Source organism: Alnus glutinosa, chromosome 5 (assembly GCF_958979055.1).
Source record: "Alnus glutinosa chromosome 5, dhAlnGlut1.1, whole genome shotgun sequence".
Lineage (NCBI taxonomy): Eukaryota > Viridiplantae > Streptophyta > Magnoliopsida > Fagales > Betulaceae > Alnus > Alnus glutinosa.
This window is the reverse complement of record NC_084890.1, coordinates 11,772,021-11,786,951: the sequence shown is the minus strand read 5'-3', so window position 1 is coordinate 11,786,951 and position 14,931 is coordinate 11,772,021. Positions and strand designations below refer to the sequence as shown.

The 14,931-nt window shown below is 33.0% G+C and overlaps 1 long non-coding RNA gene across 1 annotated transcript; it reads right to left on the bottom strand.

Annotated features, from left to right (window-relative positions):
* Nucleotides 1–2,043: 2,043 nt before the first annotated feature.
* Nucleotides 2,044–4,809, bottom strand: LOC133869854 (uncharacterized). The gene is made up of 2 exons (XR_009900563.1): nt 3,958–4,809; nt 2,044–2,268 (listed from the first exon to the last, which is right to left on the bottom strand). It is a non-coding gene; the product is annotated as an uncharacterized LOC133869854 (long non-coding RNA).
* Nucleotides 4,810–14,931: the final 10,122 nt, after the last annotated feature.

Below are 14,931 nucleotides of genomic sequence, written 5' to 3'. Positions count from 1 at the left end.
CCAATATACATATGTGTTTGAATGGAATAGAGCATATATATATATATGGTCACAACTAGGATGTATATGATAATTTATGATTTTATGCTTAGATGTGCAAGTATGGTTTTTCTTTGCCAAAATTTGTGGCGGCATGTATACTTGCATAGCTAAGAAGTATGATATACATATGTAAAGTGTTACATTGTAGTTTAGATGAGTTAGTATGCGTATGATTCAAGTGGAAAGATGAATGTGCTTATACTCTCCCAACTAAATGGTAAGTTCTATGGATTTTCATCTTTTAAAAGAGATGTCAAACCCGTAGTAGATGATTTTGTAAATACTTGGTAGAAAGTGAAGTTAGCTCATTGCAAAAAATCTCAGTGGGTTTTACTCACTTAGAAGTGTTGACTCACTTATTTCCTCTTATGTTATCATGGGTCATCACGATTACATAAATTTTGTGGCTTACTACTTAGGCTACTACGATTGAGGTTGTGGGCCGGGGTGCCACATCCTTTTTTTTTTTTTTTTTTTTAACTAGCTTGTGTTATTCTATTTTTTATGTACGTCATCATTATTCTATTGCTACACACATGATGTATATTGGCTTGTGTTACTTGTGAAACTGTTGTATAGCCATTTTTGTATATGTAGTTAATGATACATTGATGTTTGTGTTAGCTTTGGGTGTCGTATATGTATCTCATCCTTATGTGTTTAGAAGTTTCTGGTACTATGTATAATCTCTGATGTGATCAACTCATGTTATAAGATACTATTAGGTGTATACAGGTTATTGTGATGATTGAGATCATGGTGTGCAGTCATAAACTTTATTAATTCTACATGCAAATACTTTTTCAAGAAACTTATTATGTTTCTCTTGTAGAAGTTCAATTCAATCCCATTGAATAAAGAAAAAAGAAAAAGAAACAAAAAAGAGAGGAAAAGTTCGAGTTCCAAGAGAAAGAGTCAAGTTCAACTAGAGGCCCAAAGTTGATAAAGATTGGACCAACCCGCTAAATTAAGTGAATCTCAATCATTTAAGAAAATTCAATGGCCAAGATCAATAGAGAAAGTTATTTGGAGGTTAAAGACATTAAAATTTGTCAATGCCAATAAAGAATACGTGATAATATGCCATAAGTACAGGTTTTTATTTAGAAACCTAATTTGAAAACAAAAGTTGTAGATACAAACAAACACTTAGTTAGGTTTTTTGCCATATCAATCTCTACAAATGTTAGATTGAGGCGATTTTTGGTGCATTGGGAAGATGACTTGAAGGGAGAAAAAAAAAAGTATAGCTTTTAGTTGCTGCATTTCTATGTCGGATTTAGGTGATTATTTCACTTCTAGGAGTGCGTGATATAATCATGGTTGCATTACTATTTTGGGATTGAACTAGCTTGTGTAATATGCACCAGGAAAAGAGCGTCAGTAACAAAAAAAGCGCAATAATTTAATAGAAGCACCGACAAATAAGTGTCTGTATAGTGCTGATTTCTTATAGTGATATATATATATATATATATATATATATATATATATATATATATATATATATATATATATATATATATATATATATATTTACCAATATGTGTCATGCTACTCTAGAAGGAATTTGGTATAGTCTCTTGCAATTTTTATTTTTTATTTTTTATTTTTTTTTAAATATAAGTGAACTAGTAGGTCACATGATATATTAACGCAAATGAATATAGCCATTCGTTGGTTTGATGAAAGGGATGAACGATTACACTTTGCCCATTATCTTTAAGTGCGGAATGTTGGACTTTGAGTTCTAATAGATCCAACCCAAATGGGAACCCATAGTGAGTCCATTTAACTTATTCAATAAAAGTATATTATTTTTGAATATGTAAAATATGGGATAGTGACAATGTGCAGTTAATATAATTATGTATAGATACTGATTCACATATACCATCGTATGTAGTAATAATAAGAAGTATTTATTTAATATCTTTTTTAAACAGTATATTGTTTTTTAGGTCTCAATACACCAGCCAGTAAATCTAAAATCTCCAAAAATAAAACAAGACCAACAAATCCCATATATAATTGAACTACCAAATTATGTAGTTTTGGGTGCACAATGGTCCAATTTAAAAACTCAAAAACACGACGATATCAAATGAGATAGTATAGCATCTTCTTGTAATAGTATTCCACAACTCAAAACAATATTATTTAAAACGAGGGACAATTGAGAACTGATATGTTCTTGCACATTTCTTGAGAAGCCTCCATATGAATCTGAAACCATAACATACTTTAAATGTGAAATGCTGCTTAATAAATAGAGTAGTGAAGAACATGGAAAAACATGCATCAAGTTAAGTAGAAGGTCAATTAGATAAAAAAAAATTATTCTTAATGCACAAATGATATGAAAAGAAAAAAGAAAAGAAAAAAACATAAAAGTTTATTACCCTCGTGGTACAACTAGGCCTGGATACTGAATAGCCAAAGCCATTAAGTAATCATCATCTCACCCATCCACTTCAACCGTTAGATCGTAATTTCTTAATTTTTCATTTCATAATTTGATGTTTCTCTATCTAGCTAGTTACATACCTTTAAGAAAAAAACATATTCTCTATATTGATGCCAAAACTTTTTGAGGATGTTGCATTATATGATTGGCATAACAAGATATGTGACTTGCTTGTTTTCCTTCTTAATTACTTGTAACTAGAAAACCAAAAATTTAACTATAGTATGCAAGGGAACAGAGGTTTTATGTCAATTATCAAGAAACCAAATTGCTAAACCATTATTAGGATATACAACAAAGAGATAAATTGTAATACCCCAAGGACCAACGTATGTTGATGAGGAGCATTGTCAAGAAGGGACCCAAGTCCTTTGTTTAAAGGATTAGAAAAGTTTTCCTTGAGATAGATTTAATAGAGTAATTATTCTCAATCCTTGACCACGATATTTTGGTAAGAGTTACTAAAATACTTATGTACATAATGAAAAGAGATTTTACAAGTACAAGAATAATTATGTGATTAAATTAGGTAGTCAAGGCTTAAAGGTTCTAAGTTAAAGTGAAAATCTAATTGACTTTAATTCGACTACAAAATATTTCATGGATTAATCAAAAGTCAATATTAAGAATTGTTTAAAGGATTAACTGATTTAATTAAAATATAAATTAGAGTGCAATTACAATTGTTTAGTGGAATCAATTATAATTAAATAGCTAGTAACTTCTAACAAGTCATGAGATAACAAGTGTCACAAGCTTATTGGAAGCAAATTTTTATTTTTCCAATTGGTTCTCTCTCTGAGCTGATACAAATTGACCCTTTTGACAGGCTTCTATTTTAATTTGACTAGATGTTTTTAATTGTTAAAACATGGGCTGGAGAGACAATGTTTTAGGTGCATGAATAAAGGACTAGGCTTGGGATAAAACCCAAGCCCAAGGGAATTGAATAGGCGTATGGGCTGGGAATTATTTCCAAGCCCTGGCCGTCTATCACTAGGGGCAAGGAGCAAGGGAAAAACCCTAGCCCTTGCCCCCCCTGCAGTCTTCTAGTGGAAGTAGTTTTCATGCCTATCCAAATAATCATATCCTATGAATTGAGGTGCATGCAGTCTTATTATTCACTCTTGTAAACACAGCTATGTGAGCCCACTCTCTGGTCATATTTACTCATTGGGGACAAGACCTAAAGGTCTCAATATCCCTTTTGTGGCTATGTATATTGTAGAAATAAGAGGAAAAGAATTTTTGCTCAGTAGGCAAGGAGTGGCCATGCACCAAGTAAATAATCATCTCTTGTTAATTTTTTAAAATAGCATGATCTTCTCATGTTTTCATAAAGTTGATCATGGGGTCTTTCTGCTGTTCAAATTATGTACATGATCTCAACAAGAGAGAGAGAGAGAGAGAGACAGAGAAAGCATATAGAGTAGTTAAGAAATCTTTACCATATCTTATGCTTGGGATATTGTGTATAGACGACATCTGAGTGCGTCTTTGAATGCCTTTCATTACATTCGTTGCAACAGGTCCCAATATCACTTCGATGTTTTACACAATCATGTACACACAATATATGCTCAGTAGTCATCTTTTGTTCAACATGGTGACTCAACCAACATTTTGTATAAGCCGAAATAATACAAAATTGAAAACCAATCCTCCGATGTGGCCATTTTATTTCACAAAATTTAATTTCATCATCAGTAACGCATGTATGTATTGTTCCTTGAATTTCATCAAGTTCAAAGCAGTGAGGATACATGATAGGCAGTGGAGAGGGACAAAAAGATGTAGGGGAAATGTCCTTAGTTTGAACTTTATCAAGTTTACGGAAATAAGAAAGCAGTGCAGAAGGTGATGAGGAATGGAAAGAGATTTGGGCAAGGTCATTAGCTTGCACTTTTAGGAGAATAAGGATAAGCAACTCCATAATCACCAGCATAAGTTTTCTAATACATTTGCAAGCCATAGATATTTGTCCACTTTAAAAAGTTTTTAGTTTGATGTATAATCAAAGATGATTATTGCTTCGCCCTTATATATTATATGAAATTGATTTATTCTTAAAGTAATTTGATTCAAATAAATGTTGTTTAATAGTTGTTACCTTTGGATCTATACCATTTTTCAGTTAAGTGCCTTTTAGGTTAAGTAATATCCTATTGTTAGGATTTTAAGATTCGTTTTTAAATATTTTTTATGTTAACTTGTGCTTTTTAGAAAAACATGTGCACTGGTATGAATTTAATTAGTTTCAAATGGACAAGTGAAGGGGAAATTATAGTATATTATATCAAGACACCTATACAAAAAGTGTAAAAAATAATGATTTGAAATGCATGATAAATATTCATATTAGAATTTTTAGAATGAAACAATTATACCATTCATTTATAAAAAGACACTATTTATATCAAAGTTATTACTGAAAAGCACATGCTTTCATGGAAATGAAAAATTTTAAAGAAAAAAAAATAAAAACTGTAAGCGATAAAGAAATATTTGGAATAAATATTGTAAATTAAGTTGATCAAGGATAGGAATAAATGTATTGATTCAGTACTTAAAGCAATACAAAATACTATGTGATATGACATTGCATAAAGAAAGTTTATTTAATTGGAAAGTTGCTTAAAAATAAATAAATAAATAAAAAATGATAAGAGTAAGATAGATCAAAAATCAAGTGTCCTTTTTCTTTTTTTATTTGTTGAAAGGGAAAAGGCAATAGTGTCCCATAGTTTTGGTTATAAGTTTTCAAGAAAGTTATTATTTAATTAATTAGTAACTTGCATTATAAATCATCAAAACTCGAAAGGTTGGTATTCGTATGAACATACAAAGATCCTACCAAAAGGCCAAAATATATTAAATGAAAGCACATATCTCAAAGGCTGTAGGGATAATTTCATTTTAGTGACTGTAGCTCCATCTTCAACAAAAGGTGCAAGAGCAAGTACTCGCTAAAAGAAGCATTCTATAGAATCAAAAGGTTATTGTATTCAACCGAAAAATGACATTTACTCTATACGAATGGGTAGAATGCGATTTAAATTAAACTACAATTTAAAAATATCATTATGAAATATAACATCGGAAGAAAAAAAAAATTAGGATTTATGCCCCGAAGTCCAATTCCTTTTTGTATGATATTTTAGTTTATTAAATAAATTTGTTTATTTCTTGAATTATTTCAAGAACATTGGGCATATTACAGTTTACATGTATGTATTAATTGATTATTATTTATCATATACATATAAGTCCTTAAGTTGTATTGGATGTGGTTTAAGGTGTATTATTGAGATTATCACACAAAAAATCTTAAACCATAAACCTTGTAACTTATAAACCATTGTTTGTAGTCAATCGGTAATAGAATTTAGTATTCCATTTGATAAAACTATAACATATCAATCATGATGATCTACCTTGACGATGTGAAATAGAGACTTCTGATTGATATATTGGTGTGAATACAATGCAAAAATAAACAAATAATTTTTGTTTCAAAAGTCTTGGTATATAAATCAATCTTAAATAGACTTTAAATAGACCCTCAACCAATATGCCACCCAAAATAAGAAAAATTTCAAGTTTAAAATAAAATTAAAATTTTTAACAAACTAAACTAGAAAATGAATCTCTAAAACACTACAAAAAATTTTGCATTTAGTGGCGTGTCTACAGTAATGCACTTTTTGACACCTAACTAATTAGTGGCGTGTCAAAAAGTAACATCTCACTAAAATAATTAGTGGCGTGTGGGACTGACATGCCACTAAATTTGTGGCGTGTCTAGTAGCCACGCCACAAATTTAGTGGCGTGTCACTCCAACACGCCACAAATTAGTGGCGTGTCTCTCCGACACGCCACAAATTAGTGGCATGTCACTCCGACACGCCACTAATTTAGTGGCGTGTCACTCCGACACGCCACAAATTTAGTGGCGTGTCACTCCGACACGCCACTAATTAGTGGCGTGTCTCTCTGACACACGCCACTAATTTTTCGTTTTCCCCCCTTTTTTCCTCTACTCACCCCCTATTTATTTTCGTTTCCCCCCCTCCCCATTTTCTCCTTCTATCTTCTCTCTTCTCTCCTACACAGGTACGCCTTTCTTTTTTCTTGTCTTCCTTTTTTTTTTGTCTTCCTATTATATGTGTTTACAGATAAACAAATTTTCTGTAAACAAATTTTCAGGATTTTGAATACATAAAGGAACTCCGAAGAGCTAAGAAACACGTAAAGGAGCTTTACTTTGCAAATTATTTCTGATTTTTCTCGTCAAATGGGTGAATGTGACAGTGAAGATAATTATATCTCTAAGGAAAAGAGTCAGAAAAATGCTTTTATTTGAGGAAAAGTATGGCAAAATGATGGCTTACGACGGCTAATGTCAGTTTGAAAGAAGCAATGCATACGTTCCTTTCAGTTTTCCTATAACAATTTTGGCTTCAATGACTCAGTACACAGCATATCCACACAAGTGCAAATCCAAATCTTTCGTTTCTCAGCACTTTTAACTCATCGATCGAATGAGTGTATAACAAATTTTTTTTTTGGCCACGCCAGAATTAGTGGCGTGGCTGTATAACACATAGGCCACTAATTAGTGGCGTGTCAGAACGACACGCCACTAATATTTAGTGGCGTGCCAGAATGACACGTCACTAATTAGTGGCGTGCTGACCAGTGACACGCCACTAAATAGGAATTACTGACTCCTCGATTACTGACCTTCTAGAAAGGCCACTAATCAAAGGTCACTATTGTTTAGTGACCTTTCAGACATCCTGAAAGGCCACTAAAGCTATGTCACAAAACCTATGTATTTTTGTAGTGAAAGATTATGGAATATAAATCATTTTTTAGGTAAAAAACTATAACTGAATTTTAAAATTAACCTATAGATCCCAACAACCTCCAATTATGAAAAACACGTTTTCTGCATTTGTTGACAATGTGGATTTATAATCAATCCACAATATATTTAAATGAGTCATTAAAAGAGATTCACGACACACTAGATATATGAGATTATCTTTATTTTAAATCATTTCTCATACTTTATGCAATCTTTTTTCACATGCTTTCAGTTTTCCTTATTGTAAGATATTTAAGTATCTTGATTGCCATAGTATTTATTGGCACATTATTCTCATGCTTTAACTGTTGGACATGATTACATTTATCGGTCTTTTCCTTAACATGAATAATCATGTAAACACTTTATGGATTCTCTCATCTTCTTGAACACACATGGTTAGAAGTTTCTTTACTAACCAAATATCATTATGTATGCCGCAAGTTAAAATTCCATATTTAGAAGAGAGAATTCAAAAAATGAAATAGACCAATAATTACTCAAAATCTCAAACTTTAGGGACTTAAGTTAAATTATTATATCCTTTATTCCCACAATGGGATTAGAAACACTTTTGAGATTGTAAAAGGTTTGTCTTTAAAGCTTTTTCTATTAGAGTGCAGGCCCAAGCTTTATTTGAACTTACTAAATGTTCATAAACAACATTTATAAAATCTTTTGCCCTAAACCATTCAGGAATAAATCCTCAATGTCTTTGGTGACATGAGATTTCATGAACATCTAACTTAGATAATTAAATCACTCCCACCGTTCATGCTTAATAATTTGATGTAGCGTATTTAATTCCGCAAGAGTAGGTGGTTCGTCCACATGGAGCACCAAAAAATAAGTTCAAACGCCCCAAGTTGAAAAAAGCATATTTTTCTTTCAGTCAGAAAAATTATTACCATAAAGTATTGAAACATAAAACTATCAAAAGTAGAATAATAAGAATAGCTACAATGACCAAGAAAATAAACAAAAGAATACTTTAATGCTATGAAATAACTTTATTTTAAATTAGTTAATGTCAATTTAATAGTAAATTTCAACCTACCGTTGGGCAAAGGTTGCATCACGCATGAAATTTACTCTTTATTAATAAGACTAATAAATTTAAGTATAAATAAATAAAATTATCCGTACCTTTGGGCAATTGAGAGAAATTTTATTTTTAATACTAAATTTGTTATCTTATTCTAATTAAGTCATAAAAATAAAAATAAAAACTTCCTTTTATGGATAAGTAATTAAATTTATGAATTAATTACAACACGATGTTAATTTTTTCTATATGAAGTTCATTTATTTAATCTTGATGCAATTATCATTCCAAAATTGGGATACTTTGGCTCTCCTAAAATTATCATAATAATTGCAACTTCATTAACATCTAACAACTGTATATAATTACAACATGATGTTAATTTTTCTATATGAAGTTCATATGTTTAATCATGATACAATTATTATTCAAAAAATTGAGATGCTTTGGCTCTCCCAAAATTATCATAATAATTGCGACTTCATTAACATCTAACAACTTTATAGATGCCCACAAATGGTCCCAGGAATAAAACAAACTAATACAAAAATGGGGTAAACATTGTTCTCCAAGGTACAAGCAAGTGAGTTCCAAGGAAAGAGATGGGGGTCATAAGGACACTCTTAAATTTCAATACTTTCCCTGCCAGAACTTTTCCAGACATTGCATTCTTAAATAGTGTCGTAAATACACACCAGCTTATATGGTATTGTTCATTATTCTTAGGTCTAGGCATTAAGCAATTTATATTTAAACAATTAAAATACATTCCACTGTTCATTTATTAAAGAAACAATAATTTTAATACTGAACTATGTAAACAATAAATGGAATAAAACCTTAATATGAAAGCATAAAACTAGCCATAACTTAATGGTTTGAAGCTTGACAGTTGACACTTTATGGACTTGAAGGACCTAAGTTCAGATCCTCACATAAGCCCAATTTTTCCTTATTGTCACAAAATCCAAATGGGCTATTGTATTGGGTTGGCCCAATTTGGTCAGCCCACTTAATTGGGTCGGGCTTCTATATTGGTTAATCAGATCGGGTCTCTTTATTGGGCTGGTCCAGGAAAAACACAAACCCTAATCGGATGCCTTATTCCCTTAACCCGACAACTGAAAACCCTAGCTACCGCCACCTCTCCTCATGTGCCGGCCACCCTTCCTTTTACGTTTTCTTCATTGAATGCCAGCCCGATCCACTACGGCCTTATGCAGCGGCCACGATGGGCTACTACTTAGCAGCAATGGCAACCCCACTAAGTCGTCGTTTCCCCAGGAACCAGCCAACCCGTAAGGGCTGCTAGTTCTGGTGAAGGGAGAGGCCGCTTCCAGTGACGTCTTCCATACGGTATGATGCTGACCACAAAGAGAGCCGGCGCCTGCAGTGGAAACCCAGTGCTGAGGATCGACCGATGGTGTTCGTCCATTGGTCTTTCGGCAGATTCGTGAGTTTGACAGCAAAAGAATGAAACAAGGTTTTACAGTGCGTGAGTTTCGCGGCAAAAAAATAGGTTTTGCAGCAAGGTTCATGCTTTTCATAAATCTTATACGCACATATGCAAAACAATGTGCAATGGTCCAGTGAACAATAATAATAGGCAAACTTTGTTTCATATAGAACAAACAACATTTTGGAAAATAATATCCATATGCTTTTCAACCGTCTGTGAACAATAAAAATAAACTATGTTCACAAAACATCTATTGGATTCAATGCAAACCAAGAATAAACAAAAACTTAATGCTAAGCAAAATAGCATAAAGGTGGCTCTGATACCACATGTTACCACAAATAAATATTATTATGCTAAACTAACATGCGCAGTGGAAAATAAAAGATAAAGATTAGGCTTACCTCTAGCCATCTTTGCTCAAGCGTTTTCACGAAGATCTGAGGAACAAAACTATTATTTAAGAGATCTTCTAACCTATGCCTATAGCTGAATTGCCATACTGATGGTGTATACAGACTGTTTATTTCTAGGCTTTATGGTAATTACCGTATTGTTCCTCCCATCAAGGAAACGATATTATTAATTGATTTTGAAATCAATTAAACAATTCCATTACAGTAATTTAATCAAATTTAAATTACCATAACCGTAATACCATATATTATATTTATTTATTAAATATAATAAATGCCGTATATGTGGCATATAGGCCATATATGAAGATAATATCTTACACTTCTACCAAACCTGCAACACTATCTATGCAAGTGTGGGGTTACCACATTTAAATAGGCGGACAAGTGAGTCTTTTGTCTCAATAAGCATAAATATCATTGATTTATAAAATTTCATAATCATATGTTTATAGTAACAACAATGTCAGATTTTCCAAAAAGAGACATTTATTGCATGAAAGTATAGCTAATAAGATAAACATTGAAATCTTCTACCAAACCTGCAACATTATCTATGCAAGTATGGGGTTACCACATTTAAATAGGCGGAAAGTGAGTCTATTGTCTCAATAAGCATAAATATCACTGATTTATAAAATTTCATAATCATATGTTTATAGTAACAACAATGTTAGATTTTCCAAAAAGAGACATTTATAGCATGAAAGTATAGCTAATAAGATAAACATTGAAATGATGTTTTATCGAACATTAGAAATCATCTTATCTTTGATCATTTCCTCTATATCATATAAATTAAACAATCATACAATATTCATCTTATTCTTGTTTCTTTCTATTATCACACTCTCGCTCCAAGGCCATTTTCATTTTAACAGCTATTTATCACCCTCACCTTATATGGCAATGGTAGCTTACAAAAGGGTGAACTATTCTGCAAGAATAACGAATGGCAAATTTCAAGGATGGCATAGCTGAGCCATAGAAAAGGGCGGAAGAGAGCATGCACTACAAAAAATGTGATTTTTAGCCACGTGAATGTGGCCATCTAAGTGGCTAACGGTTCGCCACGTGCAATTAACTACGTCGGTTCTACGTAGTTAATCAGGGCATTGCTAAATGCCAATTAGCCATGTGGCATTTCATATACGTGGTTATTTAGCCACGCAACATTTAGCCACGTGGGACACCCACTGTCTAAATGCTTTTTTTTTATTATTATTAAAAACAACCAAAAAAAAAGTATTTTTAGCCACCTACCCTTAACCCACGTCGCGAAAAACCAATTTTTTTATTAAAAAAAAAAAAAGGAAATTCCTGTTTTTTTTTTTTTTTCCTTGTCTTCCCAATATCGATCGTACATGATATACGTATACGTACGTATATCACTATATCTCATTGGATCTCCGGCAAGATCCGCGCCCGATCTTCGGGTCCAACGTTGTCGACATCGGGTCCAACTCCTCGTTGTCGAGATCCGGCAAGATTCAGAGCGGATTTTACTTCCCCGTAGACGTCTGGAGCAAATTTTCGTTCCCTGGCGACAAAAAACAATAATTGGCATAGAGATTCAACCCAAAAAATCAATAACCGACACAGAGATTCAACCCAAAAATCCAATAACAAACAAAAACAATTTCCGTTCCCCTTCCTCCTCCATGAAATTCAACCCAAAAAATCCAACCCAAAATTCAAATCCGGCCAACACAGAGTTTAAAAGGGGAGAAAAAGTGGAAGCTTGGACCCAATTTTCCAACGGTGACCCAAAAAAATCCAACCTAGAGTGGAGCTTGACGCCTTCATCTCTATCACTGATGATGCAAATGAGCTTCTCCGGGTGGTGGCAACCGAGTCATGCGGCCAGTGGATGAGTCGTCATTTTCTGGAAAAAAAAAAAAAAGAAAAAGAAAAATAAAAAGAGAAAGTGAGACACAGAGAGACGAGGAAGAAGAAGAGAGAGTTGAAAGAGTTTTTTTTTTATTATTATTCAATATGAGAGAGAGAGAAAGTTGAGATCAGAGACATACGTAAAAAAATAAAATAAAATAAAAGCACAATTTAAAGTGCTCCATACTCAGTTCACGTTGAGAGAGAGGGTTGAGAGAGTGATGATGCATGGCACAGCTTTTTAAGAAGTAAAAGAAAACTTAAAATTTAAAAAATAATAAAAGGAAAGAAACTTCAATTTCAATTTTGGAAGAACTCTCGCCCAAAATCATGTGGTTAAAATTTTATATCTTAAATAATAATAATAAATTAACCACATGGTTTATTTTCCATGTGGCCAATTGGCGACGTGACCAATAAAACACGTGGCTAAATTTCAAATCTTAAAAAAAAAATTGAAAAAATTTCAATTCCAGAAAAAATTAAGAAAAATATGAATATTTTAGTCACGTGGCTAATTGGCAATGTGGCAATAAGCCACATGGCTAATTGGCGACATGGAAAAATCCATATGGCTAATTACCTACGCAAAACATTTCGGTACATGGTGGATTATTCACATGGCAAAATAGCGATGTGGGTAATTTATCACGTAGCAAAATCACCACGTGGCTACAATACCAGTTACTGTAGCCACGTGGCGAAATGTCAAATTTTTTGTAGTGATGAAATGGAACAATCCACCACAAGGTATTTATGAAATGAATTAGGATGTGGCTATTGACTCTGCCAACATGCATCTGGGGTTCAACGCTAACGGAGGAGCCTAATTACAACTATTAGTTCGTGGGACTTTATCAATAATAGCTTTTAGTTGACGGGGTTAAAGCATATTTAACTCTACAATATAATAGATGAAGAACAGAAATTGGCCAAGCATAAGAGAGATACAACTGAGGAGTGGATGGGATGTGGGGGAGTTAATGGTTATTAGTTCCAAATATTTAGTCTCGGATCTGACGCCTATTAAGGGCATCCTCAAATCGGTAGAACAAGCCCACTCGCATCTCCGTGCCGTTTCATTTTCTGGAGCAGGATGGTAATCTTCTCTCAACTGCAGATCCCTGAGAATTTATATTTTCAAAAGAAACATTATCAAGTGTTCATTCGTCGTCCCATGGATAAAAGGTTTTCTTATTGTCGCACATTGTGCAAGCAATCCGGCCACCAGGAGAGAGAAGGTTCTCTGGTTAATATCAATGTCATGTGGAGGCCAATAATTAAGCTTTGTGAGCTTCAAATTCCCAATCCCGTTGAGATAAAACCTCTCACACATGCTCAAATCTGCATACCAATAGGTGTAGTGAGAGCATACCCAATAACACTTCCACAATCCAAATTCATCTTTGAAAGTTGAGGATATATAACACACACGGGAGCTCAATTCAAATGCGTTCATCGGAGGCCGTGGATGCTACTAACAGTCACCATTTACTATATTAATTAAATAATTAAATTAATGTTGAAATATTAATTAGAGAAAAACTTTACTTAATCTTTCTGACTTCAATCACATTTGTAATTACCTCACCCTAAACTTAAAAAACTCTCAATTTAGTGTATCAATATTTCAATCTTTTTCAATTCAACTCATCTGTTAGGATTTAATGTTTTTTTTTTTTTTTTTTTTTTTTTTTTTTTTTTTTTTTTGTTTGAAGGGAGTTAGGATTTAATGTTAAATTCTAATTAAGGGGTATTAAAATTTTTAAAATACCCCTTCTACTTTTTTAGGAGGAAAAAAAGAAAAATAAAGAAAAAAGAGAGAGACCCTAAAATCAAATACTCTAGACGGTTGTTTGACTTTTGGGAAAAGTGCTATATTAGTAACAAATATAGACTTAATCATACTCCTAAATTGAAGGAACTAATGATAGCGTTGACATACCTTGTGCGCCCCCACCCCCATATTTTTTTTTTGTCAAACATTAATTGAGAATTCATCAAATCAATTAGGGGCAAATTGCTCCCTAGGCTCGTAGCTACCATACCATAGATACAATTTAGAGTTTTTTCAACCTAAATTTTATCTATGACACACAAAATAGCCTCTTTGGCTATAACATGAGCAGTTAAATTCGCACTCCTATTAACATATGCAATGCTCCAAGATCTTAATTTGCCCAGACCCATTTTAATTCCATCAACTATATGTCTATTTCTGCTCTAATTATTACCCTATGGTTTAACCGCCCTTCAGAATTATATCATTAAAACCTATTTCTCTACTTAATTTCACGGCATGTAAAGCTACCAAAGCTTTAACTATAACAGGTTCAGCTGACAAGTTTCTAGTAGTGCTACGTGCAGATAAGACAAATCCTTCATAATCCCGTACAACAATTCCGATTTCAATACGCCCTGAATGTTATCCGCAGTCACATCCCAATTAACTTTGTACCTTTCTACGGGGTGTGGCTGCCAAGATACTAGGGATTCTTCATGAGTAAGACTTCATATCTGCACCTCTGTTGCTGTAGCCCTTCGAAAATCGTCAAGAAAATTACTTGCTTCCCGAATTACTTGTTGAGCATGTCTCCATTGTGAAGCTGGTTCTCCATTGCTTTCGCTTACACTTTCAATTTTCTTTTTCCAATATATCGTCAATCTCACTTTGAAGTTTCTTTTATGGCCCCCATGGAATCAGGCCCTTTCATCCCCTTGTAATACCTCTATCTTGACCA